Raw genomic sequence first — 27,509 nt, 5'->3', positions numbered from 1 at the left:
GTCCAAGAAAATTGCTGTTATCTACATCCATTATCCTCTACTTAGTACCGATCCCGGATCCGGGTTTGAAAATAGACAACATACGGTGATCGCCACAAATAGTCATATTAAACATTCCTGAAAATAAAAGTGTCTCACATGCTTCAAAAGCCTCGAATCTTGCGAATCCAACTGCGTTGTCAGATTTAAAAAATGATTTACTGCGAAAGAATAGGATGCGATTATCTGAGCTCAGCGCTCCATAAATAAATACTTTTCCAACCAGCACAAGCGTAACATTATCACAGATTGCGTTGAAAGAAATTGTTTACCTGTGGAAAATCTTTCTCTGTTTGCAATCCCAAGGCTCATTGTTACACACTGAATGGTCTTTTGTTCGGTTAAATCCATTTTTTATAGCCTAACACGAACGCTTATGTCGTTGAATTTCATGTCATTAAATTTTTGGCGAAACATCCGACCTAAATACACTGACTAAACCTGACGTTATCCAGTCATGTTTGGTTTCCTTACAATCAACTGTTTGTTTGTAACACAACAAAAAATGATGGGTCATTTTGCGGGACGTTTTGATCCGAAAAAAATGATTGGAAGACAACGAGTAACGACCTCATTTGAGCACCAATCAGATGACCACTGTCTCTTTGATTGACTGTATATTAACCCAATGACCACTCATCGTCGTGAAATCTAGCTGGTTAGATAGCCAATGAACAGAGATAAATGGCACTATCAAATGGTAATTTGTTTGGAGACGAACTCACACGGAGGACGTGTGCGCAACAGAAGTCTTTTCAATTCGCATATCAAGGAGGAAGGACTGAAAGTGATTACGCACAGCGGTATTTCGGCAACGGCAATATCATTTTGGATTGGTAAGTTCTTGTCATGCTAATGCCGTTGTTTGTAATATAAAATGTTATTTGTGATTGTTTTTACGTTTTAGTTGCAATATATGCACATTTTATGAAATGTGTAACGTACACGTGGGCTATTCATTGTGAGTGAGGGTACGTTTGTATAGCATGTAGCATGTGTACTATACTTTGACCATATATTATGGTAGCATGGCCACAGATATGATTTGAAACCAGTGTTTGTTTGGTTCCCTGTTCTCTCTCTCTAAGTATGCTCTCTCTTTCTCTCCTTCTTTCTGAGGACCTGAGCCCCAGGACCATGCGTCATGACCCCCTGGCATGATGACTCCTTGCTGTCCCCAGTCCACCCGACCTTGCTGCTGTTCCAGTTTCAACTGTTCTGCCTGCGGCTATGGAACCCTACCTAAACTGTTCATTTTTACTCTTGAGGTGCTGTCCTCTACAACGACTGCGATATCTACCCGGCACAGCCAGAAGAGGACTGGCCACCCCTCATAGCCTAGTTCCTCTCTAGGTTTCTTCCTAGGTTTTGCCTTTCTAGTTTTTCCTAGCCACCGTGCTTCTACACCTGCATTGCTTGCTGTTTGGGGTTTTAGGCCGGGTTTCTGTACAGCACTTTGAGATATCAGCTGATGTAGGAAGGGCTATGTAAATACATTTGATTTGATAGAGGACTGAGGGTCTTCCAAATATTGAAAGTGTGTAGTCACCCATGTTATTTTGTAAATGTATATTTTATTTATTTTATTTTAAAAAATTCAATTTTTTTTCATATTTTTTTCCTCAATTTTTGGGTGGGGGGGGTGTTAGAATACCATTTTGGGGTGGGGGGGGGGTGTTAGAATACCATTTTGGGGTGGGGGGGGGTGTTAGAATACCATTTTGGGGTGGGGGGGGGTGTTAGAATACCATTTTGGGGTGGGGGGGTGTTAGAATACCATTTTGGGGTGGGGGGGGTGTTAGAATACCATTTTGGGGTGGGGGGGGTGTTAGAATACCATTTTGGGGTGGGGGGGGTGTTAGAATACCATTTTGGGGTGGGGGGGTGTTAGAATACCATTTTGGGGTGGGGGGGGTGTTAGAATACCATTTTGGTATTTTGTACATAGTTATTTGTTTCAGAATGTATACCTTCACCAATTTGGCCACTTGGGTACATTTGGGCTACTTGTGTGGGACACCTGGGTGACTTCATGATAAATGTCATGTAGCACACTCATTTTGGAAGTTATCATTCTGAAACTTTGCACAAGTACTGTTGCCTTATGTTTTCCACTGAAATTGTTCCCATATTCATATCTAGATGTTTGTTTTATCTTGTTCATTTTAATTATGATGATACAACAATTAAAATGAAAAAAACGTATGGTTTTTTTCATTGTGTTATATTCTCCTACAAACTTCAGAGTGTTTCCTTTCAAATGGTACCAAGAATATGCATATCCTTGCTCCTGGGCCTGAGCTAGAGACAGTTAGATTTGGGTATGTCTTCAGGCGGAAATTGAAAGGGGGGGGGGGGGGTATTCCCAAGAGGTTAATCCAGTTGACTCTCCAATAGGAAAAATGTGTTTCTCCTTGCTCCCTCAGAACAACAGATCTATACGTGCTTTATTTCAAAGGGATATTGTGTCTATTCCTTATGTCACAAGTTACTGGAATACATTGGTCACTAATATCTGTTGGAAAACAAGTCTGGTTATTACCACACAAATACCTGCTTGTTAACAAGGTGAAAGAGGTCTCTTTCAGAATGATCTATAAGTATTACCCTGCGAATCACTACCTGAAGAAACTCAAAAAATATATTAACATTGATTGTACTTATTGTGTTGAGCATCCAGAAACAGTTTAGCATTTATTTTTGGCATTGTCTACATTATGGAAAGATATTCACCGTTTTATAATTGTTAATATTCTTGATGACTTTTGTTTGTTATGGGAGAATGTGCTGCTCGGTTTCCTTAACCATAATAAAGATAAAGAAAAACAATTTTACCTCATAAATCTAATTGTGCTAATTGAAAAATATAATATTCATAAATGTAAATACAAGACCACGCTATACAAGACCACGAAGAAAAATCACTGAACATTTTGAACACAGCATTACAAGCGGCCACGCGAAACGGTCTTGAGTGACAACAAACCTGACCAATTAGCTTATTCGCTTGAAACACACCCACTTCATTTGACACGCTGACTTCTGTTGACACGCCCACTTTGAGAGACTCTCCACGTCAGCAGTTACCGCCCACTCCGGAGAGGGGTTCTCTCCAGTCAGAAAACACGGATGTGACGTTACGGCTCACCAGATTTGGATTAAACCATTGGATTACAGTAAATAGTCGGACGGAGCGAAGAACAGGAGGGCTGTCAGATCGAACTGAAAACGGTACGGTTCCTTGCAGTTTTTACAAAAATAATTGAATATGTGAAAGTAGACGTATATCCTGTAAAGTTATGCATGTTGTTTGAGGCAACATTTTGTTCGGGTGTTATTAGTGCCAAGACGTGTCTTTCTTTCTGGGTAGTCTTGTCTGTCCGGTGCTGCTGTCGCCTGGCATCAAACCGCAGGCGAGCTGTGCAGTCTTGGAACAAAATAGACGCAATTTTATTTGAGCATTTTATTTTACATATTATTTCAGAAAATATAATGAATCGTTGACTTGCATTGTGTTACAACGTTGTAATTACGCATCTACGCACTAGAGCTGTTCTGGCTTTCCCCCTCTCTCTGTAGACGCCGGTCAGTCATCCTCAGAGAGAGGGGTGGCTGCTATGCTGCTCAACGGCTTGTTATGTAACGAACTGGACAGTACGATGCACGTTATTGGGAAAACATGACAATGTTGCAGATTTATACATATATTCTGTATACTATTCGTTATATGGACACATACACTGTACATTTGTTCTACTATAGGTCACAGAACAGCAGTCTGAGTATGCTATATATACTGTAGGTCACAGAACAGCAGTCTGAGTAGGCTATATATACTGTAGGTCACAGAACTGCAGTCTGAGTAGTCTATATATACTGTAAGTCACAGAACAGCAGTCTGAGTAGGCTATATATACTGTAGGTCACAGAACAGCAGTCTGAGTAGGCTATATATACTGTAGGTCACAGAACAGTAGTCTGAGTAGGCTATATATACTGTAGGTCACAGAACAGCAGTCTGAGTAGGCTATATATACTGTAGGTCACAGAACAGCAGTCTGAGTAGGCTATATATACTGTAGGTCACAGAACAGCAGTCTGAGTAGGCTATATATACTGTAGGTCACAGAACAGCAGTCTGAGTAGGCTATATATACTGTAGGTCACAGAACAGCAGTCTGAGTAGGCTATATATACTGTAGGTCACAGTACAGCAGTCTGAGTAGGCTATATATACTGTAGGTCACAGAACAGCAGTCTGAGTAGACTATATATACTGTAGGTCACAGAACAGCAGTCTAGGTATAGAAAGTATGAAAATATGGCCAAGTTCATATTATATATTATATAATGAATAAATATGTGTTGAAATGTAGCCGAATAGATAAAGATGGTGATTACAGTTTCGATGCCTGGGTGCTGGATGCCTGGGTGCTGGATGCCTGGGTGCTGGGTGCTGGATGCCTGGGTGCTGGATGCCTGGGTGCTGGATGCCTGGGTGCTGGATGCCTGGGTGCTGGATGCCTGGGTTCCTGGGTGCTGGATGCCTGGGTGCTGGATGCCTGGGTGCTGGATGCCTGGGTGCCTGGATGCCTGGGTGCTGGATGCCTGGGTGCTGGATGCCTGGGGTGCTGGATGCCTGGGTGCTGGATGCCTGGGTGCTGGATGCCTGGGTTCCTGGGTGCTGGATGCCTGGGTGCTGGATGCCTGGGTGCTGGATGCCTGGGTGCCTGGATGCCTGGGTGCTGGATGCCTGGGTGCTGGATGCCTGGGTGCTGGATGCCTGGGTGCTGGATGCCTGGGTTCCTGGGTGCTGGATGCCTTGGTGCTGGATGCCTGGGTGCTGGATGCCTGGGTGCTGGATGCCTGGGTGTTGGATGCCTGGGTGTTGGATGCCTGGGTGCTGGATGCCTGGGTGCTGGGTGCTGGATGCCTGGGTGCTGGATGCCTGGGTGCTGGATGCCTGGGTGCTGGATGCCTGGGTTCCTGGGTGCCTGGGTGCTGGATGCCTGGGTGCTGGATGCCTGGGTTCCTGGGTGCTGGATGCCTGGGTGTTGGATGCCTGGGTGCTGGATGCCTGGGTGCTGGATGCCTGGGTGCTGGATGCCTGGGGTGCTGGATGCCTGGGTGCTGGATGCCTGGGTGCTGGATGCCTGGGTGCTGGATGCCTGGGTGCCTGGATGCCTGGGTGCTGGATGCCTGGGTGCTGGATGCCTGGGTGCTGGATGCCTGGGTTCCTGGGTGCTGGATGCCTGGGTGCTGGATGCCTGGGTGCTGGATGCCTGGGTGCCTGGATGCCTGGGTGCTGGATGCCTGGGTGCTGGATGCCTGGGTGCTGGATGCCTGGGTGCTGGATGCCTGGGTTCCTGGGTGCTGGATGCCTTGGTGCTGGATGCCTGGGTGCTGGATGCCTGGGTGCTGGATGCCTGGGTGTTGGATGCCTGGGTGTTGGATGCCTGGGTGCTGGATGCCTGGGTGCTGGGTGCTGGATGCCTGGGTGCTGGATGCCTGGGTGCTGGATGCCTGGGTGCTGGATGCCTGGGTTCCTGGGTGCCTGGGTGCTGGATGCCTGGGTGCTGGATGCCTGGGTTCCTGGGTGCTGGATGCCTGGGTGTTGGATGCCTGGGTGCTGGATGCCTGGATGCTGGATGCCTGGGTGCTGGATGCCTGGGGTGCTGGATGCCTGGGTGCTGGATGCCTGGGTGCTGGATGCCTGGGTGCTGGATGCCTGGGTGCCTGGATGCCTGGGTGCTGGATGCCTGGGTGCTGGATGCCTGGGTGCTGGATGCCTGGGTGCTGGATGCCTGGGTTCCTGGGTGCTGGATGCCTTGGTGCTGGATGCCTGGGTGCTGGATGCCTGGGTGCTGGATGCCTGGGTGTTGGATGCCTGGGTGTTGGATGCCTGGGTGCTGGATGCCTGGGTGCTGGATGCCCGGGAGCTGGATGCCTGGGTGCTGGATGCCTGGGTGCCTGGGTGCTGGATGCCTGGGTGCTGGATGCCTGGGTGCTGGATGCCTGGGAGCTGGATGCCTGGGTGCTGGATGCCTGGGTGCCTGGGTGCTGGATGCCTGGGTGCTGGATGCCTGGGTGCTGGATGCCTGGGTGCCTGGGTGTTGGATGCCTGGGTGTTGGATGCCTGGGTGCTGGAAGGCTGGATGCCTGGGTGTTGGATGCCTGGGTGTTGGATGCCTGGGTGCTGGATGACTGGGTGCTGGATGCCTGGATGCTGGATGCCTGGATGCCTGGGTGTTGGATGCCTGGGTGCTGGATGCCTGGATGCCTGGGTGTTGGATGCCTGGGTGCTGGATTCCTGGGTGCTGGATGCCTGGGTGCTGGATGCCTGGGTGTTGGATGCCTGGATGCCTGGGTGCTGGATGCCTGGGTGCTGGATGCCTGGGTGCAGGATGCCTGGGTGCTGGGTGCTGGATGCCTGGGTGTTGGATGCCTGGGTGCTGGATGCCTGGGTGCTGGATGCCTGGGTGCTGGATGCCTGGGTGTTGGATGCCTGGGTGCTGGATGCCTGGGTGCCTGGGTGCTGGATGCCTGGGTGCTGGATGCCTGGGTGCTTTATGCCTGGGTGTTGGATGCCTGGGTGCTGGATGCCTGGGTGCTGGATGCCTGGGTGTTGGATGCCTGGATGCTGGATGCCTGGGTGCTGGATGCCTGGGTGCTGGATGCCTGGGTGCTGGATGCTGGATGCCTGGGTGCTGGATGCCTGGGTGCTGGATGCCTGGGTGTTGGATGCCTGGATGCTAGATGCCTGGATGCCTGGGTGTTGGATGCCTGGATGCTGGATGCCTTTGGTGCTGGATGCCTGGGTGCTGGATGCCTGGGTGCTGGATGCCTGGGTGCTGGATGCCTGGGTGCTGGATGCCTGGGTGTTGGATGCCTGGATGCTGGATGCCTGGGTGTTGGATGCCTGGGTGCTGGATGCCTGGGTGCTGGATGCCTGGGTGTTGGATGCCTGGATGCCTGGGTGCTGGATGCCTGGGTGCCTGGGTGCTGGATGCCTGGGTGCTGGATGCCTGGGTGCTGGATGCCTGGGTGCTGGATGCCTGGGTGCAGGATGCCTGGGTGCTGGGTGCTGGATGCCTGGGTGTTGGATGCCTGGGTGCTGGATGCCTGGGTGCTAGATGCCTGGGTGCTGGATGCCTGGGTGTTGGATGCCTGGGTGCTGGATGCCTGGGTGCCTGGGTGCTGGATGCCTGGGTGCTGGATGCCTGGGTGCTTTATGCCTGGGTGTTGGATGCCTGGGTGCTGGATGCCTGGGTGCTGGATGCCTGGGTGTTGGATGCCTGGATGCTGGATGCCTGGGTGCTGGATGCCTGGGTGCTGGATGCCTGGGTGCTGGATGCTGGATGCCTGGGTGCTGGATGCCTGGGTGCTGGATGCCTGGGTGCTGGATGCCTGGGTGTTGGATGCCTGGATGCTGGATGCCTGGATGCCTGGGTGTTGGATGCCTGGATGCTGGATGCCTGGGTGCTGGATGCCTGGATGCTGGATGCCTGGGTGCTGGATGCCTGGGTGCTGGATGCCTGGGTGCTGGATGCCTGGGTGTTGGATGCCTGGATGCTGGATGCCTGGGTGCTGGATGCCTGGGTGCTGGATGCCTGGGTGCTGGATGCCTGGGTGCCTGGATGCTGGATGCCTGGTTGCTGGATGCCTGGATGCTGGGTGCCTGGGTGCTGGATGCCTGGGTGCTGGATGCCTGGATGCCTGGGTGCTGGATGCCTGGGTGCTGGATGCCTGGGTGCTGGATGCCTGGATGCCTGGGTGCTGGATGCCTGGGTGCTGGATGCCTGGGTGCTGGATGCCTGGGTGCTGGATGCCTGGGTGCTGGATGCCTGGGTGCCTGGATGCTGGGTGTTGGATGCCTGGGTGCTGGATGCCTGGGTGCTGGATGCCTGGGTGCCTGGATGCCTGGATGCTGGGTGTTGGATGCCTGGGTGTTGGATGCCTGGGTGCTGGATGCCTGGGTGCTGGATGCCTGGGTGCTGGATGCCTGGGTGTTGGATGCCTGGATGCCTGGGTGCTGGATGCCTGGGTGCTGGGTGCCTGGATGCCTGGGTGTTGGATGCCTGGGTGTTGGATGCCTGGATGCCTGGGTGCTGGATGCCTGGGTGCTGGATGCCTGGGTGCTGGATGCCTGGATGCCTGGGTGCTGGATGCCTGGGTGTTGGATGCCTGGATGCCTGGGTGCTGGATGCCTGGGTGCTGGATGCCTGGGTGTTGGATGCCTGGGTGCTGGATGCCTGGGTGCTGGGTGCCTGGATGCCTGGGTGTTGGATGCCTGGGTGTTGGATGCCTGGGTGTTGGATGCCTGGGTGTTGGATGCCTGGGTGTTGGATGCCTGGGTGTTGGATGCCTGGGTGTTGGATGCCTGGGTGCTGGGTGGCTGGATGCCTGGGTGTTGGATGCCTGGGTGTTGGATGCCTGGATGCCTGAGTGCTGGATGCCTGGGTGTTGGATGCCTGGATGCCTGGGTGCTGGATGCCTGGATGCCTGGGTGCTGGATGCCTGGGTGTTGGATGCCTGGATGCCTGGGTGCTTGATGCCTGGGTGTTGGATGCCTGGGTGCCTGGATGCTGGATGCCTGGATGCCTGGGTGCTGGATGCCTGGGTGTTGGATGCCTGGATGCCTGGGTGTTGGCTGCCTGGATGCCTGGGTGCTGGATGCCTGGGTGCTGGATGCCTGGGTGTTGGATGCCTGGATGCCTGGGTGCAGGATGCCTGGGTGCTGGATGCCTGGATGCTGGGTGCCTGGATGCCTGGGTGCAGGATGCCTGGGTGCTGGATGCCTGGGTGCTGGGTGCCTGGATGCCTGGGTGCAGGATGCCTGGGTGCTGGATGCCTGGGTGCTGGATGCCTGGGTGCTGGATGCCTGGATGCTGGGTGCCTGGATGCCTGGGTGCAGGATGCCTGGGTGCTGGATGCCTGGGTGCTGGATGCCTGGGTGCTGGATGCCTGGGTGCTGGATGCCTGGATGCTGGGTGCCTGCATGCCTGGGTGCAGGATGCCTGGGTGCTGGATGCCTGGGTGCTGGATGCCTGGGTGCTGGATGCCTGGGTGCTGGATGCCTGGGTGTTGGATGCCTGGGTGCTGGGTGGCTGGATGCCTGGGTGCTTGATGCCTGGGTGCTGGATGCCTGGATGCCTGGGTGTTGGATGCCTGGGTGTTGGATGCCTGGGTGCTGGATGCCTGGGTGCTGGATGCCTGGGTGCTGGATGCCTGGGTGTTGGATGCCTGGATGCCTGGGTGCTGGATGCCTGGGTGCCTGGGTGCTGGATGCCTGGGTGCTGGATGCCTGGGTGCTGGATGCCTGGGTGCTGGATGCCTGGGTGCAGGATGCCTGGGTGCTGGGTGCTGGATGCCTGGGTGTTGGATGCCTGGGTGCTGGATGCCTGGGTGCTGGATGCCTGGGTGCTGGATGCCTGGGTGTTGGATGCCTGGGTGCTGGATGCCTGGGTGCCTGGGTGCTGGATGCCTGGGTGCTGGATGCCTGGGTGCTTTATGCCTGGGTGTTGGATGCCTGGGTGCTGGATGCCTGGGTGCTTTATGCCTGGGTGTTGGATGCCTGGATGCTGGATGCCTGGGTGCTGGATGCCTGGGTGCTGGATGCCTGGGTGCAGGATGCCTGGGTGCTGGGTGCTGGATGCCTGGGTGTTGGATGCCTGGGTGCTGGATGCCTGGGTGCTGGATGCCTGGGTGCTGGATGCCTGGGTGTTGGATGCCTGGGTGCTGGATGCCTGGGTGCCTGGGTGCTGGATGCCTGGGTGCTGGATGCCTGGGTGCTTTATGCCTGGGTGTTGGATGCCTGGGTGCTGGATGCCTGGGTGCTGGATGCCTGGGTGTTGGATGCCTGGATGCTGGATGCCTGGGTGCTGGATGCCTGGGTGCTGGATGCCTGGGTGCTGGATGCTGGATGCCTGGATGCTGGATGCCTTTGGTGCTGGATGCCTGGGTGCTGGATGCCTGGATGCTGGATGCCTGGGTGCTGGATGCCTGGGTACTGGATGCCTGGGTGCTGGATGCCTGGGTGTTGGATGCCTGGATGCTGGATGCCTGGGTGTTGGATGCCTGGGTGCTGGATGCCTGGGTGCTGGATGCCTGGGTGTTGGATGCCTGGATGCCTGGGTGCTGGATGCCTGGGTGCCTGGGTGCTGGATGCCTGGGTGCTGGATGCCTGGGTGCTGGATGCCTGGGTGCTGGATGCCTGGGTGCAGGATGCCTGGGTGCTGGGTGCTGGATGCCTGGGTGTTGGATGCCTGGGTGCTGGATGCCTGGGTGCTAGATGCCTGGGTGCTGGATGCCTGGGTGTTGGATGCCTGGGTGCTGGATGCCTGGGTGCCTGGGTGCTGGATGCCTGGGTGCTGGATGCCTGGGTGCTTTATGCCTGGGTGTTGGATGCCTGGGTGCTGGATGCCTGGGTGCTGGATGCCTGGGTGTTGGATGCCTGGATGCTGGATGCCTGGGTGCTGGATGCCTGGGTGCTGGATGCCTGGGTGCTGGATGCTGGATGCCTGGGTGCTGGATGCCTGGGTGCTGGATGCCTGGGTGTTGGATGCCTGGATGCTGGATGCCTGTGTGTTGGATGCCTGGATGCTGGATGCCTGGGTGCTGGATGCCTGGGTGCTGGATGCCTGGGTGCTGGATGCCTGGGTGCCTGGATGCTGGATGCCTGGGTTCTGGATGCCTGGGTGCTGGATGCCTGGGTGCCTGGATGCCTGGGTGCTGGATGCCTGGGTGCTGGATGCCTGGGTGCTGGATGCCTGGGTGTTGGATGCCTGGATGCTGGATGCCTGGGTGCTGGATGCCTGGGTGCTGGATGCTGGATGCCTGGGTGCTGGATGCCTGGGTGCTGGATGCCTGGATGCCTGGGTGCTGGATGCCTGGGTGCTGGATGCTGGATGCCTGGGTGCTGGATGCTGGATGCCTGGGTGCTGGATGCCTGGGTGTTGGATGCCTGGATGCTGGATGCCTGGATGCCTGGATGCTGGATGCCTGGATGCTGGATGCCTGGGTGCTGGATGCCTGGGTGCTGGATTCCTGGATGCTGGATGCCTGGGTGCTGGATGCCTGGGTGCTGGATGCCTGGGTGCTGGATGCTGGATGCCTGGGTGCTGGATGCCTGGGTGCTGGATGCCTGGGTGCTGGATGCCTGGGTGTTGGATGCCTGGATGCCTGGGTGCTGGATGCCTGGGTGCTGGATGCCTGGGTGCTGGATGCCTGGGTGCTGGGTGCTGGATGCCTGGGTGCAGGATGCCTGGGTGTTGGATGCCTGGGTGCTGGATGCCTGGGTGCCTGGGTGCTGGATGCCTGGGTGCTGGATGCCTGGGTGCTTTATGCCTGGGTGTTGGATGCCTGGGTGCTGGATGCCTGGGTGCTGGATGCCTGGGTGTTGGATGCCTGGATGCTGGATGCCTGGGTGCTGGATGCCTGGGTGCTGGATGCCTGGGTGCTGGATGCCTGGGTGCTGGATGCCTGGGTGCTGGATGCCTGGATGCCTGGGTGTTGGGTGCCTGGGTGTTGGATGCCTGGGTGCTGGATGCCTGGGTGCTGGATGCCTGGATGCTGGATGCCTGGATGCTGGATGCCTGGATGCTGGATGCCTGGGTGCTGGATGCCTGGGTGTTGGATGCCTGGATGCTGGATGCCTGGATGCCTGGGTGCTGGATGCCTGGGTGCTGGATGCCTGGATGCTGGATGCCTGGGTGCTGTATGCCTGGGTGCTGGATTCCTGGGTGCTGGATGCCTGGGTGCTGGATGCCTGGGTGTTGGATGCCTGGATGCTGGATGCCTGGGTGCTGGATGCCTGGGTGCTGGATGCCTGGGTGCTGGATGCCTGGGTGCCTGGATGCTGGATGCCTGGGTGCTGGATGCCTGGGTGCTGGATGCCTGGGTGCTGGATGCTGGATGCCTGGGTGCTGGATGCCTGGGTGCCTGGATGCTGGATGCCTGGGTGCTGGATGCCTGGGTGCTGGATGCCTGGGTGCTGGATGCCTGGGTGCTGGATGCCTGGATGCCTGGGTGCTGGATGCCTGGGTGTTGGATGCCTATGTGCTGGGTGCCTGGGTGCTGGATGCCTGGGTGTTGGATGCCTATGTTCTGGGTGCCTGGGTGCTGGATGCCTGGGTGTTGGATGCCTATGTGCTGGGTGCCTGGGTGCTGGATGCCTGGGTGCTGGATGCCTGGGTGCTGGATGCCTGGATGCCTGGGTGCCTGGATGCTGGATGCCTGGGTGCTGGATGCCTGGATGCCTGGGTGCTGGATGCCTGGGTGCTGGATGCCTGGGTGCTGGATGCCTGGGTGCTGGATGCCTGGGTGCTGGATGCCTGGATGCCTGGGTGCTGGATGCCTGGGTGCTGGATGCCTAGGTGCTGGATGCCTGGGTGCTGGATGCCTGGGTGCTGGATGCCTGGATGCCTGGGTGCTGGATGCCTGGGTGCTGGATGCCTGGGTGCTGGATGCCTGGGAGCTGGATGCCTGGGTGCTGGATGCCTGGGTGCTGGATGCCTGGGTGCAGAATGCCTGGGTGCTGGATGCCTGGGTGCTGGATGCCTGGGTGCTGGATGCCTGGGTGCTGGATGCCTGGATGCCTGGGTGCTGGATGCCTGGATGCCTGGGTGTTGGATGCCTGGGTGTTGGATGCCTGGGTGCTGGATGCCTGGGTGCTGGATGCCTGGGTGTTGGATGCCTGGGTGCTGGATGCTGGATGCCTGGGTGCTGGATGCCTGGGTGCTGGATGCCTGGGTGCTGGATGCCTGGGTGCTGGATGCCTGGGTGCTGGATGCCTGGATGCTGGATGCCTGGGTGCTGGATGCCTGGGTGCCTGGGTGCTGGATGCCTGGGTGCTGGATGCCTGGGTGCCTGGGTGCTGGATGCCTGGGTGCTGGATGCCTGGGTGCTGGATGCCTGGATGCCTGGGTGCTGGATGCCTGGGTGCTGGATGCCTGGGTGCTGGGTGTTGGATGCCTGGGTGCTGGATGCCTGGGTGCTGGATGCCTGGGTGCTGGATGCCTGGGTGCTGGATGCCTGGATGCTGGATGCCTGGATGCTGGATGCCTGGGTGCTGGATGCCTGGATGCCTGGGTGCTGGATGCCTGGGTGCTGGATGCCTGGGTGCTGGATGCCTGGGTGCTGGATGCCTGGGTGCTGGATGCCTGGATGCCTGGGTGCTGGGTGCAGGATGCCTGGGTGCTGGATGCCTGGGTGCTGGATGCCTGGGAGCTGGATGCCTGGGAGCTGGATGCCTGGGTGTTGTAGCGTTGAATTTCCTAATTCTGCTGAGTGAGAATTTGGAGTAAATGTCTGTGACAGAGATCTGTCTGGTTTCAGTGTGGTGAGCACCGAGCCCAGGGTGGAGGTACAGGTCACAGAACAATCAGCCTAATGTAGGACGGAAGACACACACTCATATACTGACACATATCAGGAACACATGAACCTATCAGGGGGGTATTGTCTGTGTTTACCTATTGGCAGGAGGATACTCAACACTGGTGAAGACTGAACCTATCAGGGGGGTATTGTCTGTGTTTACCTATGGCAGGAGGATACTCAACACTGGTGAAGACTGAACCTAACGGGGGGGGGGGGGTATTGTCTGTGTTTACCTATGGCAGGAGGATACTCAACACTGGTGAAGACTGAACCTATCGGGGGGGTATTGTCTGTGTTTACCTATTGGCAGGAGGATACTCAACACTGGTGAAGACTGAACCTATCAGGGGGGGGGGGGGGGTATTGTCTGTGTTTACCTATGGCAGGAGGATACTCAACACTGGTAAAGACTGAACCTATCAGGGGGGGGGGGGGTATTGTCTGTGTTTACCTATGGCAGGAGGATACTCAACACTGGTGAAGTCTGAACCTATCAGGGGGGTATTGTCTGTGTTTACCTATGGCAGGAGGATACTCAACACTGGTGAAGACTGAACCTATCGGGGGGGTATTGTCTGTGTTTACCTATTGGCAGGAGGATACTCAACACTGGTGAAGACTGAACCTATCAGGGGGGGGGGGGGTATTGTCTGTGTTTACCTATGGCAGGAGGATACTCAACACTGGTAAAGACTGAACCTATCAGGGGGGGGGGGGTATTGTCTGTGTTTACCTATGGCAGGAGGATACTCAACACTGGTGAAGTCTGAACCTATCAGGGGGGTATTGTCTGTGTTTACCTATGGCAGGAGGATACTCAACACTGGTGAAGACTGAACCTATCAGGGGGGGGGGGGGGGGGGGGGGTATTGTCAGTGTTTACCTATGGCAGGAGGATACTCAACACTGGTGAAGACTGAACCTATCAGGGGGGGGGGGTATTGTCTGTGTTTACCTATGGCAGGAGGATACTCAACACTGGTGAAGACTGAACCTATCAGGGGGGGGGGGGGGGTATTGTCTGTGTTTACCTATGGCAGGAGGATACTCAACACTGGTGAAGACTGAACCTATCAGGGGGGGGGGTATTGTCTGTGTTTACCTATGGCAGGAGGATACTCAACACTGGTAAAGACTGAACCTATCAGGGGGGTATTGTCTGTGTTTACCTATGGCAGGAGGATACTCAACACTGGTGAAGACTGAACCTATCAGGGGGGGTATTGTCTGTGTTTACCTATGGCAGGAGGATACTCAACACTGGTGAAGACTGAACCTATCAGGGGGGGGGGGGGGGGTATTGTCTGTGTTTACCTATGGCAGGAGGATACTCAACACTGGTGAAGACTGAACCTATCAGGGGGGGTATTGTCTGTGTTTACCTATTGGCAGGAGGATACTCAACACTGGTGAAGACTGAACCTATCAGGGGGGGTATTGTCTGTGTTTACCTATGGCAGGAGGATACTCAACACTGGTGAAGACTGAACCTATCAGGGGGGTGGGGGGTATTGTCTGTGTTTACCTATGGCAGGAGGATACTCAACACTGGTGAAGTCTGAACCTATCAGGGGGGTATTGTCTGTGTTTACCTATGGCAGGAGGATACTCAACACTGGTAAAGACTGAACCTATCAGGGGGGTGGGGTATTGTCCGTGTTTACCTATGGCAGGAGGATACTCAACACTGGTGAAGACTGAACCTATCAGGGGGGGGGGGGTATTGTCTGTGTTTACCTATGGCAGGAGGATACTCAACACTGGTGAAGACTGAACCTATCAGGGGGGGGGGGGTATTGTCTGTTTTTACCTATGGCAGGAGGATACTCAACACTGGTAAAGACTGAACCTATCAGGGGGGTGGGGTATTGTCTGTGTTTACCTATGGCAGGAGGATACTCAACACTGGTGAAGACTGAACCTATCAGGGGGGGTATTGTCTGTGTTTACCTATGGCAGGAGGATACTCAACACTGGTGAAGACTGAACCTATCAGGGGGGGGGGGGGTATTGTCTGTGTTTACCTATGGCAGGAGGATACTCAACACTGGTGAAGACTGAACCTATCAGGGGGGGTATTGTCTGTGTTTACCTATGGCAGGAGGATACTCAACACTGGTGAAGACTGAACCTATCAGGGGGGGTATTGTCTGTGTTTACCTATGGCAGGAGGATACTCAACACTGGTGAAGACTGAACCTATCAGGGGGGGGGGGGGGTATTGTCTGTGTTTACCTATGGCAGGAGGATACTCAACACTGGTGAAGACTGAACCTATCAGGGGGGTGGGGTATTGTCAGTGTTTACCTATGGCAGGAGGATACTCAACACTGGTAAAGACTGAACCTATCAGGGGGGTGGGGTATTGTCAGTGTTTACCTATGGCAGGAGGATACTCAACACTGGTGAAGACTGAACCTATCAGGGGGGGGGGGGGGGGGTATTGTCTGTGTTTACCTATGGCAGGAGGATACTCAACACTGGTGAAGACTGAACCTATCAGGGGGGGGGGGGGTATTGTCTGTGTTTACCTATGGCAGGAGGATACTCAACACTGGTGAAGACTGAACCTATCAGGGGGGGGGGGTATTGTCTGTGTTTACCTATGGCAGGAGGATACTCAACACTGGTGAAGTCTGAACCTATCGGGGGGGGGGTATTGTCTGTGTTTACCTATGGCAGGAGGATACTCAACACTGGTGAAGTCTGAACCTATCGGGGGGGGGGGGGGGGTATTGTCTGTGTTTACCTATGGCAGGAGGATACTCAACACTGGTGAAGTCTGAACCTATCGGGGGGGGGGGGGGGGGGGTATTGTCTGTGTTTACCTATGGCAGGAGGATACTCAACACTGGTGAAGACTGAACCTATCAGGGGGGGGGGGGTATTGTCTGTGCTTACCTATGGCAGGAGGATACTCAACACTGGTGAAGACTGAACCTATCGGGGGGGGGGGGGGTATTGTCTGTGTTTACCTATGGCAGGAGGATACTCAACACTGGTGAAGACTGAACCTATCGGGGGGGGGGGGTATTGTCTGTGTTTACCCAACACCTGACTGGCTTCAAATGTGACGAACAGAGCAAATCAAATCAAATTGTATTTGTCACATGCTTGGTAAACAACAGGTGTAGACTAACAGTGAAATGCTTAGTTACGGGCTCTTCCCAACATTGCAGACACAAATAATAGAGAAATAATATAAAAGTTAAACAGGTAATAATATAAGTAATAATAAATTGGTTATATACAGTATATACACTTCACATGTTGTTACGTTACAGCCTTATTCTAAAATGGATTCAATTAAATATTTTCCTCATCAATCTACACACAATACCCCATAATGACAAAGGAAACTCTTTTTTTTTGCAATTGATAAAAAAACAAACAGAAATATCACATTTACATAAGTATTCAGACCCTTTACTCAGTACTTTGTTGAAGCACCTTTGGCAGTGATTACAGCCTTGAGTCTTCTTGGGTATGACGCCACAAGCTTGGCACACCTGTATTTGGGGAGTTTCTCCCATTCTTCTCAGCAGATCCTCTCAAGCTCTGTCAGGTTGGATGGGGAGCGTCGCTGCACAGCTATTTTCAGGTCTCTCCAGAGATGTTAGATCGGGTTCAAGTCCGGGCTCTGGCTGGACCACTCAAGGACATTCAGGGACTTGTCCCGAAACCACTCCTGTGTTGTCTTGGCTGTGTGCTTAGGGTCGTTGTCCTGTTGGAAGGTGAACCTTTGCCCCAGTCTGAGGTCCTGAGCGCTCTGGAGCAGGTTTTCATCAAGGATCTCTCTGTACTTTACTCCATTCATCTTTCCCTCGATCCTGACTAGTCTCCCAGTCCCCACCATGCTTCACCGTAGGGATGGTGCCAGGTTTCCTCCAGACATGACACTTGGCATTCAGGCCAAAGAGTTCAATCAAGGTTTCATCAGACCAGAGAGTCTTGTTTCTCATGGTCTGAGAGTCTTTAGGTGGCTTTTGGCAAACTCCAAGCGGGCTGTCATGTGCCTTTTAGTGTGGCTAAAAGGGCTTCCGTCTGGCCACTCTACCATAAAGGCCTGATTGGTGGAGTGCTGCAGAGATGGTTGTCCTTCTGGAAGGTTCTCCCATTTCCACAGAGGAACTCTGGAGTGACCATCAGGTTCTTGGTCACCTCCCTGATCAAGGCCCTTCTCCCCCGATTGCTCAGTTTGGCCGGGCAGCCAGCTCTAGGAAGAGTCTTGGTGTTTCCAAACTTCTTCCATTTAAGAATGATGGAGGCCACTGTGTTCTTTAGGACCTTCAATGCTGCAGAAATGTTTTGGTACCCTTCCCCAGATCTGTGCCTCGACATGATCCTTTGTCGGAGCTCTACAGACAATTCCTTCAACCTCATAGCTTGGTTTTTGCTCTGAAATGCACTGTCAACTGTGGGACCTTGTAGACAGGTGTGTGCCTTTCTAAATCATGTCCAATTAATTAAATTTACCACAGGTGTTCTCCAATCAAGTTGTAGAAACATCTCAAGGGTAATCAATGGAAACAGGATGCACCTGAACTCAATTTCGTGTCTCATAGCAAAGGATCTGAATACTTATGTAAATAAGATATTGAATAAAAAAATAAAAAATACATTTGAGAGAAAAAAAGAAAAAAAAAAACATTTGTGTTGTCTTTATGGGGTATTGTGTGTAGATTGATGAGGATTACATTTAAAAAAAAAAATCAATTTTAGAATAAAGCTGTAACGTAAGAACATGTTGAAAAAGTCAAGGGGTCTGGATGCTCTCCGAATGCACTGTGTACACGGGGTACCAATACCAAGTCGATTTGGGTACAACGTAATGGAGGGAGATACTGTACATATAATGAGCAATAAAGTGGCAGATAATAAACAGTAACAGCAGCGTATGTGATGAGTCCAAAACGTTAGTGCAAAAAGGGTCAATGCAGATAGCCTGGGTAGCTATTTGGTTAACTATGAACTATTTGTGACCGCTCGAGGTAACCTAGTTAGCCCTATTACAACAACACTATGCCAGGTTATTATACCCTATTACATCAACACTATGACAGGTTATTATACCCTATTACAACAACACTATGACAGGTTATTATACCCTATTACAACAACACTATGCCAGGTTATTATAGGTAACCTAGTTAGCCCTATTACAACAACACTATGACAGGTTATTATAGGTAGCCTAGTTAGCCCTATTACAACAACACTATGACAGGTTATTATAGGTAACCTAGTTAGCCCTATTACAACAACACTATGACAGGTTATTATAGGTAACCTAGTTAGCCCTATTACAACAACACGATGACAGGTTATTATAGGTAACCTAGTTAGTCCTATTACAACAACACTATGCCAGGTTATTATAGGTAACCTAGTTAGTCCTATTACAACAACACTATGACAGGTTATTATAGGTAACCTAGTTAGCCCTATTACAACAACACTATGACAGGTTATTATAGGTAGCCTAGTTAGCCCTATTACAACAACACGGTGCCAGGTTATAATAGGTAACCTAGTTAGCCCTATTACAACAACACTATGACAGGTTATTATACCCTATTACAACAACACTATGACAGGTTATTATAGGTAACCTAGTTAGCCCTATTACAACAACACTATGACAGGTTATTATACCCTATTACATCAACACTATGACAGGTTATTATACCCTATTACATCAACACTATGCCAGGTTATTATAGGTAACCTAGTTAGTCCTATTACAACAACACTATGACAGGTTATTATAGGTAACCTAGTTAGCCCTATTACAACAACACTATGACAGGTTATTATAGGTAGCCTAGTTAGCCCTATTACATCAACACTATGCCAGGTTATTATAGGTAACCTAGTTAGCCCTATTACAACAACACTATGACAGGTTATTATAGGTAACCTAGTTAGCCCTATTACAACAACACTATGCCAGGTTATTATAGGTAACCTAGTTAGCCCTATTACAACAACACTATGACAGGTTATTATAGGTAACCTAGTTAGCCCTATTACAACAACACTATGACAGGTTATTATAGGTAACCTAGTTAGCCCTATTACAACAACACTATGACAGGTTATTATAGGTAACCTAGTTAGTCCTATTACAACAACACTATGACAGGTTATTATACCCTATTACAACAACACTATGACAGGTTATTATAGGTAACCTAGTTAGCCCTATTACAACAACACTATGCCAGGTTATTATACCCTATTACAACAACACTATGACAGGTTATTATAGGTAACCTAGTTAGCCCTATTACAACAACACTATGACAGGTTATTATAGGTAACCTAGTTAGCCCTATTACAACAACACTATGACAGGTTATTATACCCTATTACATCAACACTATGCCAGGTTATTATAGGTAACCTAGTTAGCCCTATTACAACAACACTATGCCAGGTTATTATAGGTAACCTAGTTAGCCCTATTACAACAACACTATGACAGGTTATTATAGGTAGCCTAGTTAGCCCTATTACAACAACACTATGCCAGGTTATTATAGGTAGCCTAGTTAGCCCTATTACAACAACACTATGCCAGGTTATTATAGGTAACCTAGTTAGCCCTATTACAACAACACTATGACAGGTTATTATAGGTAGCCTAGTTAGTCCTATTACAACAACACTATGACAGGTTATTATAGGTAACCTAGTTAGCCCTATTACAACAACACTATGCCAGGTTATTATACCCTATTACAACAACACTATGACAGGTTATTATAGGTAGCCTAGTTAGTCCTATTACAACAACACTATGCCAGGTTATTATAGGTAGCCTAGTTAGCCCTATTACAACAACACTATGCCAGGTTATTATAGGTAGCCTAGTTAGCCCTATTACAACAACACTATGCCAGGTTATTATACCCTATTACAACAACACTATGACAGGTTATTATAGGTAGCCTAGTTAGTCCTATTACAACAACACTATGCCAGGTTATTATAGGTAACCTAGTTAGCCCTATTACAACAACACTATGCCAGGTTATTATAGGTAACCTAGTTAGTCCTATTACAACAACACGATGACAGGTTATTATAGGTAACCTAGTTAGACCTATTACAACAACACTATGACAGGTTATTATAGGTAACCTAGTTAGCCCTATTACAACAACACTATGCCAGGTTATTATAGGTAACCTAGTTAGCCCTATTACAACAACACTATGACAGGTTATTATAGGTAACCTAGTTAGCCCTATTACAACAACACTATGACAGGTTATTATAGGTAACCTAGTTAGCCCTATTACAACAACACTATGACAGGTTATTATAGGTAACCTAGTTAGCCCTATTACAACAACACTATGCCAGGTTATTATAGGTAACCTAGTTAGTCCTATTACAACAACACTATGACAGGTTATTATAGGTAGCCTAGTTAGCCCTATTACAACAACACTATGACAGGTTATTATAGGTAACCTAGTTAGCCCTATTACATCAACACTATGCCAGGTTATTATACCCTATTACAACAACACGGTGCCAGGTTATTATAGGTAACCTAGTTAGCCATATTACAACAACACTATGACAGGTTATTATAGGTAACCTAGTTAGCCCTATTACAACAACACTATGCCAGGTTATTATAGGTAGCCTAGTTAGTCCTATTACAACAACACTATGACAGGTTATTATAGGTAGCCTAGTTAGTCCTATTACAACAACACTATGACAGGTTATTATAGGTAGCCTAGTTAGCCCTATTACAACAACACTATGACAGGTTATTATAGGTAGCCTAGTTAGCCCTATTACAACAACACTATGACAGGTTATTATAGGTAGCCTAGTTAGCCCTATTACAACAACACTATGACAGGTTATTATAGGTAGCCTAGTTAGCCCTATTACAACAACACTATGACAGGTTATTATAGGTAACCTAGTTAGCCCTATTACAACAACACTATGACAGGTTATTATAGGTAACCTAGTTAGCCCTATTACAACAACACTATGACAGGTTATTATAGGTAACCTAGTTAGTCCTATTACAACAACACTATGACAGGTTATTATAGGTAGCCTAGTTAGCCATATTACAACAACACTATGACAGGTTATTATAGGTAACCTAGTTAGTCCTATTACAACAACACTATGACAGGTTATTATACCCTATTACAACAACACTATGACAGGTTATTATAGGTAACCTAGTTAGCCCTATTACAACAACACTATGCCAGGTTATTATACCCTATTACAACAACACTATGACAGGTTATTATAGGTAACCTAGTTAGCCCTATTACAACAACACTATGACAGGTTATTATAGGTAACCTAGTTAGCCCTATTACAACAACACTATGACAGGTTATTATACCCTATTACATCAACACTATGCCAGGTTATTATTAACCTAGTTAGCCCTATTACATCAACACTATGACAGGTTATTATTAACCTAGTTAGCCCTATTACAACAACACTATGACAGGTTATTATAGGTAACCTAGTTAGCCCTATTACAACAACACTATGACAGGTTATTATACCCTATTACATCAACACTATGCCAGGTTATTATTAACCTAGTTAGCCCTATTACAACAACACTATGACAGGTTATTATAGGTAGCCTAGTTAGCCCTATTACATCAACACTATGCCAGGTTATTATAGGTAACCTAGTTAGTCCTATTACAACAACACTATGACAGGTTATTATAGGTAACCTAGTTAGTCCTATTACAACAACACTATGACAGGTTATTATACCCTATTACAACAACACTATGACAGGTTATTATAGGTAACCTAGTTAGCCCTATTACAACAACACTATGCCAGGTTATTATACCCTATTACAACAACACTATGCCAGGTTATTATAGGTAACCTAGTTAGCCCTATTACAACAACACTATGACAGGTTATTATAGGTAACCTAGTTAGCCCTATTACAACAACACTATGACAGGTTATTATAGGTAGCCTAGTTAGTCCTATTACAACAACACGGTGCCAGGTTATTATAGGTAACCTAGTTAGCCCTATTACAACAACACTATGACAGGTTATTATAGGTAGCCTAGTTAGCCCTATTACATCAACACTATGCCAGGTTATTATAGGGAGCCTAGTTTGCCCTGTTGATCAGTCAGCACACATTTGAATTATAAGAATGACACGACAGCAGGAGAAATAGTTTATGTCGGAGCTGGAATTTATTCTACACATGTTTGAAACAGCAATGCTGTCAGTCAGGTCTGGTCATTTGATGCTGAGGTTCTGTTTACATGTGCGTTTGGGGTTCAACCATTTACTATATGAGTTTCATAACTAGCTTACTGTTTCATAACAAAACACTTTGTTTTCTCGGCTATGGTTTGTTAAGTCTTGGTTGTTCTTCGAGGAAATGTAGAGTAGCTAACTGCAGTGTTTGTCCTGTCTAAAATCTGTCTACCTCGTCTTACCGTAGCTAGGTCTGTACACTGCAAATGAACGTGCGTACCGTGGCAGTTTCCCAAAGTTTGTTGGTTTTAATCTTATGTTGGCTAAGGCTACTTGGCTATCATTGCAGCAAAGGAAGTTCGCTAACTTAGTTTATTTGTGCATATTTGTTTTCTCCGATTACAAGGAAAGCTAGCTAGCCAAATAAGGTTTTTCACTCGAAGGCTGAAGTCATGTGTAAACTACTGATCGTCTAGCTAGCTTTCCTCGCTTGTTGGTTAGCTACTTAGCCAAGGGTAGTTCTCATCATACTGGTATAAGTTTACGTTAGCTTTCCTCGCTTGTTGGTTAGCTACTTAGTCAAGGGTAGTTCTCATCATACTGGTATAACTTTACGTTAGCTTTCCTCGCTTGTTGGTTAGCTACTTAGCCAAGGGTAGTTCTCACCATTCTGGTATAACTTTACGCTAGCTTTCCTCGCTTGTTGGTTAGCTACTTAGCCAAGGGTATTTCTCACCATTCTGGTATAACTTTATGTTAGCTAACGAGCTAATCAAAACCAAACCACATTCCCACTTGACCTTATTTTAGCGCCGAATACGTCCAGGTGAAGTGTAATAATAATACCATTGTACAGCCGAATTCCTCCCCTTTCTAGCGAAATCGACGAGGGGACCTCCATGCTGCCCGCCACAACACCCCTTTCTAGCGAAATCAACGAGGGGACCTCCATGCTGCCCGCCACAACACCCCTTTCTAGCGAAATCAACGAGGGGACCTCCATGCTGCCCGCCACAACACCCCTTTCTAGCGAAATCAACGAGGGGACCTCCATGCTGCCCGCCACAACACCCCTTTCTAGCGAAATCAACGAGGGGACCTCCATGCTGCCCGCCACAACACCCCTTTCTAGCGAAATCAACGAGGGGACCTCCATGCTGCCCGCCACAACACCCCTTTCTAGTGAAATCAACGAGGGGACCTCCATGCTGCCCGCCACAACACCCCTTTCTAGCGAAATCAACGAGGGGCCCTCCATGCTGCCCGCCACAACACCCCTTTCTAGCGAAATCAACGAGGGGACCTCCATGCTGCCCGCCACAACACCCCTTTCTAGCGAAATCGACGAGGGGACCTCCATGCTGCCCGCCACAACGGATGGGGAAGCGAAGGCTACTGTGCGATAGTGAAGTGGGAAGATATGTTGTGTGGGGAAACTGCTTTTTTCTCCCGATTTGTCCAACTTATCACCTCTAAAATGAGTTTATATAATGTCTAATTTCATACCTATTTTAAGGTTTGTGTTGAATTTGAATAGGGGTTTTAGGGCGGGGCTAATGTTAGCTTCACAAGTAAACTGCGGCTGTCGCTGCTTTTGAGAGTCATGATGGCGCGCAGTGATGATGACTCAAAAAATGCACTATTGATTGAATTAATTATTGATGAACTCGCGAGTAATTCACTTTACACTCACCATTGATAATGTATTGATAAATTAATAAATATCATTAAATATATGAGTTACACAAAGTAGGGAACTTTATTTTCAGAGGGGATGGATTCTGTTCAACGAGAGAGATGAAGGAACAAAGTTACTTTATATAATGTGACTGAACAAAGCATGAGAATAATGAGGGTTAATATGCAACAACTTACAAATAGCACAAGATACATAATTGTATAAACTACTTAACATGAGTAAATTACTGTATAAAGCAACAATATGAATCTAAAAAGAAATATAACAACTGATAACAGTTGTAACACCAACTGACCTCTGACCTTTCACTTCCTCATATACACTGTGTACATGAACACCTGCTCTTTCCATGAAATAGGCAGTAGCGTTATGTCGGATTACATGGAAATTATATCCACATTTGTGAGTCCATTTCCTTGCAACTATCTTAGAAATTATGTTGCATGAACACACAAAAAAATACACATTGAATTGTATTTTGACAGGAAATGTCTGGAAAGGGAAAGGGCCAACATGCACCGCTCTACTCCCGAACAGCTATAGGCTGCTAACGAGGAAGTGAATGCAGGGAGGAGCCTGAGGGAGGAGCCTCCTTTCAGTACCTGTTTACAGGGAAGCCATTGGTCCAAAAACATTCCACATAGTTCCTAACTAGTGCAGTTTGGTGACACGCTGTACAAGGTCACTGAACTGGCTATGCACTTTGGTCCCGTTCACTTTCTTCACCTTCACAACCAACAGCAGAAAGAGAGGCAGGAATATCGCGTCTCGATTTGAGTTAGAGCATGTAATTTACAAACAACTTTGATAGATATCGTGTTATTGACATGCGTTATGGCACACGAATGAGATTTCCCAATTATTGAATAAAGCACTCGTGAATAGGTTGGCACAGCAAAGGTATTTCAAAACACGTGAACACGGCCAACATGAGAGCAAAAAAATAGGACGGCTCTTTGTCAGCAGGTGCCGGGTTTGTTTGTGTAGATGCAGATCAGAGGTTGGCACAGGGGTATTCTTTTTAAGATTCTGCTCATCAAAGTCGTATGCAATTCATGATTGATTGATTCAGTGTTTGTGTTATCGATGACCACATTGCTGTTAGCGCCCTACTCATGAAAAATGTGTTTTAATATTTAGCCATAATAAAATTCATACTAATGCTCATGAAACGAAAATCATGAATAATGAAGGTTTCTTACTAGTGTATATGGTTAATCCTGATTTTAATCTGAGAGAGGAGGGATACCCCTGGTGCAAAGAGGCTGAACGGCACACAATGAGTTGCATAATGCCCTACGTTACGTCGGGACACGTCACCATGTAATGTACAGTGTCAGAGGGATCCATTTTTTTGGTCCAATACCATGTTAATCAACGCTTGAATAGAAATGTAGCTAACACCCTGGATTTTGATGCTTACACAGTTGCTACAGTCCCGATAGTATTCATTGCAGCCTTGTTTGAGTGACGCACTTCTGTATATGCTGTTGTATCAGGAGGATTCATCTGCTGTTGTATCAGGAGGATTAATCTGCTGTTGTATCAGGAGGATTAATCTGCTGTTGTATCAGGAGGATTCATCTGCTGTTGTATCAGGAGGATTAATCTGCTGTTGTATCAGGAGGATTCATCTGCTGTTGTATCAGGAGGATTCATCTGCTGTTGTATCAGGAGGATTCATCTGCTGTTGTATCAGGAGGATTCATCTGCTGTTGTATCAGGAGGATTCATCTGCTGTTCTATCAGGAGGATTCATCTGCTGTTCTATCAGGAGGATTCATCTGCTGTTCTATCAGGAGGATTCATCTGCTGTTCTATCAGGAGGATTCATCTGCTGTTCTATCAGGAGGATTCATCTGCTGTTGTCATGAGGATTCATCTGCTGTTGTATCAGGAGGATTCATCTGCTGTTCTATCAGGAGGATTCATCTGCTGTTGTCAAGGAGGATTCATCTGCTGTTGTCATGAGGATTCATCTGCTGTTGTATCAGGAGGATTCATCTGCTGTTCTATCAGGAGGATTCATCTGCTGTTCTATCAGGAGGATTAATCTGCTGTTCTATCAGGAGGATTCATCTGCTGTTCTATCAGGAGGATTCATCTGCTGTTCTATCAGGAGGATTCATCTGCTGTTGTATCAGGAGGATTCATCTGCTGTTCTATCAGGAGGAGTCATCTGCTGTTGTTTCAGGAGGATTCATCTGCTGTTCTATCAGGAGGAGTCATCTGCTGTTGTTTCAGGAGGATTCATCTGCTGTTGTATCAGGAGGATTAATCTGCTGTTGTATCAGGAGGATTAATCTGCTGTTCTATCAGGAGGATTCATCTGCTGTTCTATCAGGAGGATTCATCTGCTGTTGTATCAGGAGGATTCATCTGCTGTTGTCAAGAGGATTCATCTGCTGTTGTATCAGGAGGATTCATCTGCTGTTCTATCAGGAGGAGTCATCTGCTGTTGTTTCAGGAGGATTCATCTGCTGTTGTTTCAGGAGGATTCATCTGCTGTTCTATCAGGAGGATTCATCTGCTGTTCTATCAGGAGGATTCATCTGCTGTTCTATCAGGAGGAGTCATCTGTTGTTCTATCAGGAGGATTCATCTGCTGTTCTATCAGGAGGATTCATTTGCTGTTGTATCAGGAGGATTCATCTGCTGTTCTATCAGGAGGATTCATCTGCTGTTCTATCAGGAGGATTCATCTGCTGTTCTATCAGGAGGATTCATCTGCTGTTGTATCAGGAGGATTCATCTGCTGTTGTTTCAGGAGGATTAATCTGCTGTTCTATCAGGAGGATTCATCTGCTGTTCTATCAGGAGGATTCATCTGCTGTTCTATCAGGAGGATTCATCTGCTGTTGTTTCAGGAGGTTTCATCTGCTGTTCTATCAGGATGATTCATCTGCTGTTCTATCAGGAGGATTCATCTGCTGTTGTATCAGGAGGATTCACACGGGGGTGGGAGTGGCTTGTGGAGATGGCATGGTGACAGCAAGGGGGTGGGAGTGGCTTGTGGAGGTGGCGTGGTGACAGCAAGGAGGTGGGAGTGGCTTGTGGAGGTATTAATGGACATAGTCCAGGTTTAGCCAGGGTTAGAGAAGTATTAATGGACATAGTCCAGGTTTAGCCAGGGTTAGAGAAGTAT

The 27,509-nt window shown here is 49.4% G+C and overlaps 1 protein-coding gene across 1 annotated transcript in view; it reads left to right on the top strand.

Moving 5' to 3' along the window:
* The first annotated feature begins 3,192 nt into the window (after nt 1-3,192).
* Nucleotides 3,193-27,509, top strand: part of si:ch211-45c16.2 (mitogen-activated protein kinase kinase kinase 13) — a 151,789-nt gene continuing 127,472 nt past the window's right edge. Inside the window, exon 1 of the mRNA XM_055871958.1 lies at nt 3,193-3,270. The gene's annotated coding sequence lies outside the window, so the exon portion shown is untranslated. The remainder of the gene's footprint in view (nt 3,271-27,509) is intronic.

Source organism: Salvelinus fontinalis, chromosome 19 (genome assembly GCF_029448725.1).
Source record: "Salvelinus fontinalis isolate EN_2023a chromosome 19, ASM2944872v1, whole genome shotgun sequence".
Lineage (NCBI taxonomy): Eukaryota > Metazoa > Chordata > Actinopteri > Salmoniformes > Salmonidae > Salvelinus > Salvelinus fontinalis.
This window is presented reverse-complemented; position numbering and strand designations above follow the sequence as displayed.